At 42.7% G+C, this 5,305-nt stretch overlaps 1 long non-coding RNA gene across 1 annotated transcript; it reads left to right on the plus strand.

The window, feature by feature from the left end:
* Positions 1-1,261: 1,261 nt before the first annotated feature.
* On the plus strand, positions 1,262-4,802 carry LOC120044722. The gene is made up of 2 exons (XR_005476577.1): positions 1,262-1,411; positions 4,630-4,802. It is a non-coding gene; the product is annotated as an uncharacterized LOC120044722 (long non-coding RNA).
* Positions 4,803-5,305: the final 503 nt, after the last annotated feature.

Here is a 5,305-nt window from a genome sequence, read left to right on the forward strand (position 1 = left end):
CAGAAAATCACTATCACACAAAAATGTAATGTACTAGGGCCCTGTAAAATCCTCGTTGCAGAGAACGCGGACGGAATCACGGAATTAAATCGAAATTCAGCAATATTCAAAAATGTATAGAACTTAGTAGGAAATCTCCCCATTTTTCAGCTGGTCATTCAGCACAGCACCATTTCCGTTTCCATTCAATTGAACATTCCAGAACGTACAAACGTACTGAACGCAGCCCAGGAAGGAAATGCTCTTCAGGTCAGTGTGTGCGCGGTCACCGTGTGTGTGCGTGTATCTGTGTGTGTGTATGCTTATTTGCCTATGTATGTCTGTCTCTCTCTCTCTGTGTGTGTGTGTACAGATGTAGGATCTTTATTTGAGCCAGTTTGCTACAGAAGGAAAATAATTCTGCAGCAATAGGAAATGTGAATTATTATGTGGATTATAATGAATACACATTTTTTTGTAGGGGTTGATACATCTTTCCTAAGGGAAAATCAAGTCTTACATTTCAAAGTGGAAATTTCCTGCAACCGGCTGGATCAAATTAAGATCATACATCTGTATATGCTACATGTGTTAACCTTTTGACTGTTCCCTGTCGTAACTCAGGAGGGAGCGAGACCTGCATGGAGAGCATTAGCCAGGGCCTCGTGGGATTCAGTGTGTCCTGGCCTGGCTGTAGTAGTCAGTGAGTCAGTGTGTTATTACTGGAGCCGTAGACCCAGCTGCCCTACTACCCTGAAGCAGATGTTATGTATTCACACATCAGCAGTGTTTGTTGTGTTCTGTGAGCAGTGTGTGTGTGTTTTTAGAAGTGTGTGTAAGGCCAACAGAAGCTATGACGCATAGGAATAGGGGTAGTGACGTGTGTGTGTGTGTGTGTGTGTGTGTGTGTGTGTGTGTGTGTGTGTGTGTGTGTGTGTGTGTGTGTGTGTGTGTGTGTGTGTGTGTGTGTGTGTGTGTGTGTGTGTGTGTGTGTGTGTGTGTGTGTGTGTGTTTAGATGTGTGTGTGTGTTTAGATGTGTGTGTAAGGCCAACAGAAGCTATGACACATACGAATAGGGGTAGTGAGATGTGTGGGTGTGTGTGTGTGTGTGTGTGTGTGTGTGTGTGTGTGTGTGTGTGTGTGTGTGTGTGTGTGTGTGTGTGTGTGTGTGTGTGTGTGTGTGTGTGTGTGTGTGTGTGTGTGTGTGTGTGTGTGTGTGAAGTATTAGCTCTACCTGAAAGGCAACACATGCTTTGATTGCTTACTCTGTGTACCCTTTCAAGGTCAAAGGGAAAGAGACATAATTATATATACTTCTCCATTGGGTTATTGCATGAATGCCAGATGCCTAAAAATGCAGTAGATGAGGAATTCATTCAGGATGTAATCAAAGCTATGGCAGATGAGAAGAGCTCTTAACTCAAACCTACGGTAAGATACTGTAGATATAAGAGCTATTTTGTAGCTCCCACTTTCTTCTGTCACAAGAAAATCAATAGGAAGGTGACCTGCATTTTCTTGGGTTGAAACTGGGCCATGATCCGTTTGTGCATTTCAGCAAGCCTTCTTCAGATTTACAGATAGGGAATGTGTCTATGTTGACTGTGTCCCAGTCAGTGCTCCGCTGTCTGTGGATGATTTATCGAAGAGGCCAAGTAATTTATTTTTTTATTTTATTTTCTAACTAGGCAAGTCAGTTAAGAACAAATTCTTATTTTCAATGACGGCCTAGGAACAGTGGGTTAACTGCCTTGTTCAGGGGCAGAACAACAGATTTTTACCTTGTCAGCTCAGGGATTCAATCTTGCAACCTTTCGGTTACAAGTCTAACACTCTAACCACTAGGCTACCTGCCGTTCTAAAGGCAGCCAGCTAAGTTCTCCTGGTGCTGCTGCTGTCGTGGGAACTGATAATATAACCTTGGCGTTTGCATGTTCTGTATCATGTAAGTCCTTGCAAGGCGTAAGTGTGTGTATTTAAGAGAGAGGAAGAGAGAAAGGCAGAGGGAGTGTGTGTGGTTCTGACTATGCACGTGCTGAGCCTGACTGCAGACTTGTGATGTGTTCTATTTAATGAGTAACCAAACATAGTGACAGTCTGTTCAAGAGGAGTGAGAAGGAAATGTTTTTTTCTCAGTGACACAGTAAAATATCAGGGTTATCCATTTTAAATGTAACCTTAATTTAACTTTAAAGTAACTCAGTCATAAAAGTCCAGTTGTCTACCTTTATTTTATAAAATACCCTTGGCAATTAGTAGCCCTGGTATATTACCATTCATCTCATTCATATCTACAGTACCATACCATACCATACAATACAAACAGCTACTCTGTTTATTATCTATGCATAGTCACTTTACCCCTACCTACATGTACATATTACCTCAATTACCTTAACTACCTTGTACCCCTGCACATTGACTCGGTACTGGTACTCCTTGTATATAGCCTCCTTATTGTTATTTTACTGTGTTACTATTTCCTTTTATTTGTGCTAATTTTCTTTTAAACTTTGTATTGTTGGGAAAGGGCTTGTAAGTAAGCATTTCACGGTAAAGTCTGCACCTGTTGTATTCGGTGCATGTGACAAATACAATATATATACAGTGCATTCGAAAAAGTATTCAGACCTCTTACCCTTTCCCACATTTTGTTACGTGCCAGCCTTATTCTAAAATGGATTAAATAAAAAAAAGTGTCCTCATCAATCTACACACAATACCCCATAATGACAAAGCAAAAACAGGTTTTTAGAATTTTTAATTTATTATAAATAAAAAACAGAAATACCTTATTTACATAAGTATTCAGACCCTTTGCTATGAGACTTGAAATATAGCTCAGGTTCATGCTGTTTCCATTGATCATCCATGATCACCTGTGGTAAATTCAATTGATTGGACATGATTTGGTAAGGCACACACCTGTCTATATAAGGTCCCACAGTTGACAGTGCATGTCAGATCAAAAACCAAGCCATGAGGTTGAAGGAATTGTCCGTAGAGCTCCGAGACAGGATTGTATCAAGACACAGATATGGGGAAGGGTACCAAAACATTTCTGCAGCATTGAAGGTCCCCAAGAACACAGTGGCCTCCATCGTTCTTAAATGGAAGATGTTTGGAACCACCAAGACTCTTCCTAGAGTTGGCCGCACGGCCAAACTGAGCAATTGGGGGAGAAGGGCCTTGTTCAAGGAGGTGACCAAACACCTGATGGTCACTCTGACAGAGCTCCAGAGTTCCTCTGTGGAGATGGGAGAACATTCCAGAAGGACAACCATCTCTACAGCACTTCACCAATCAGGCCTTTATGGTAGAGTGGCCAGACGGAAGCCACTCCTCAGTAAAAGGCACATGACAACCCGCTTGGAGTTTGCCAAAAGGAACCTAAAGGAATCTCAGACCATGAGAAACAAGAACAACTCAGCCAGGGTCAACCCATCTAACATGTCAACTCAGGGAAAGTGCTTGATTGGACACACTGAACTAAACTGTGTGTGTGTGTGTGTGTGTGTGTGTGTGTGTGTGTGTGTGTGTGTGTGTGTGTGTGTGTGTGTGTGTGTGTGTGTGTGTGTGTGTGTGTGTGTGTGTGTGTGTGTGTGTGTGTGTCTAGTCAGTTGTACAACTGAATACATTCAACCAAAATGTATCTTCCTCATTTAACCCAACCCCTCTGAATCAGAGAGGTCCAGGGGGCAACTGCTGAGCATGGAGTTTGCTTCTGTGTAGTCACTTGAGATTAATTGCATATTATTGTGTCAACTACAGTACCATAAAAATCTAACAGAATCTCACGGATGTATTAGACTTAGGAAAGACACGACTGTGTTAGAAATAGTACAAAATCTAAATATGGTGACCTGTACTTTTGCTCAAGAACTTTTCTGGCCTACTGCCTGTTTTTTGACAGAATTACTTCAATTGTGTTTTGTTTCCTGTACTTTAAAAACAGACCATTATGAATCTAAAGCTCACAGCGTTCCTCTCCCAAAATATCTGCATAGTGACATGATGGACAGAGGAAAGAAAGAAAGCGAGAGAAAGAGAGAGAGAAAGAAAGAAAGAAAGAGAGAGAGAAAGAAAGAAAGAAAGAAAGAAAGAAAGAAAGGAAGAAAGAAAGAAAAATAAAGAGAGAGAGAGAGAAAGAGAGAGAAAGATAGATAGTGATAAAGGAAGAGAGAGAGGAGAGGTAGAGGGAGCAAGAGCCTCATTTAAACAGCTACAGTATCTGTTTCTCCCTCCCTCATTCTCTCTCACTCTCTGTCTTTTACACACTCCCTTCGTCTCTACTTCAAAGGGAGCAGTGCAGTGTCTGTTGTGAAGAGCCCAGGGCTCTCTGCAGACACATGTTAACTAATAAGAAGCAGTGACATAAAATACTCTGTCTGGGCTGCAGGGAGGTGTGTGTGTGTGTGTGTGTGTGTGTGTGTGTGTGTGTGTGTGTGTGTGTGTGTGTGTGTGTGTGTGTGTGTGTGTGTGTGTGTGTGTGTGTGTGTGTGTGTGTGTGTGTGTGTGTGTGTGTGTGTGTGTGTGTGTGTGTGTGTGTGTGTGTGTGTGTGTGTGCGTGTTTGATCCCACTGTCCTTGATGCGCTCCATAGCTACGCCTGTCCCAGCTTAATGTTGTCCTTTTGTTTTTCTGCTACAGTAAAAAATGATGTTTCTGTTGCGCTGGTGATGTGAGAACAGCAACATCAGAGACCATTAAGTCGTCACAGAACCAGTCACGTCGACACACTACTAACCCCTCCCCCCCACACTCCTATCACCCTATCCCAGCCGGCTGTGACGTCACGGACAGGGAGTCAGGGAGGACAGCGGTGAGCTACAGTACAACTGTCGTACAACACTCTGTTTGTTCCCATCTGATTTTATTCAACAATTATTTGAAACTAGGCAAGTCAATTATAGGAAGCACTACCACAGCCTAACCAAGAGGCAAAACACAGCAACACTATAAAACAATGCGTCACATTGTCGTAGTTTAGCTAATACTCCTGCTAGGGACCTACACAGCAGAGGAGGCTGGAGGGAGGAGCTATAGGAGGGCGAGCTCATTGTAATGGCTGGAATGGAATAAATGGAATGGTATCAAATACATCAAACATATGGACACCACATGTTGGATCCGCTCCATTTCAGCCGTTACAATGAGCTCCTCCCACCAGCCTCCTCTGATACACAGTCAGTCCATACTAAACTTGGTCTGTTGTGAGAAGCTAGATTACCTCTGCTCCCCCCTTTCCCCTTTTATTTTCCTTTCCTCTTCCCCTTCTCTCACTATTCCTGGAGGGAGGGAGAGCAAAGCGAATCACTTTGAAGAC

The sequence above is a fragment of the Salvelinus namaycush genome, chromosome 3 (assembly GCF_016432855.1).
Source record: "Salvelinus namaycush isolate Seneca chromosome 3, SaNama_1.0, whole genome shotgun sequence".
In the NCBI taxonomy this organism is placed as follows: domain Eukaryota; kingdom Metazoa; phylum Chordata; class Actinopteri; order Salmoniformes; family Salmonidae; genus Salvelinus; species Salvelinus namaycush.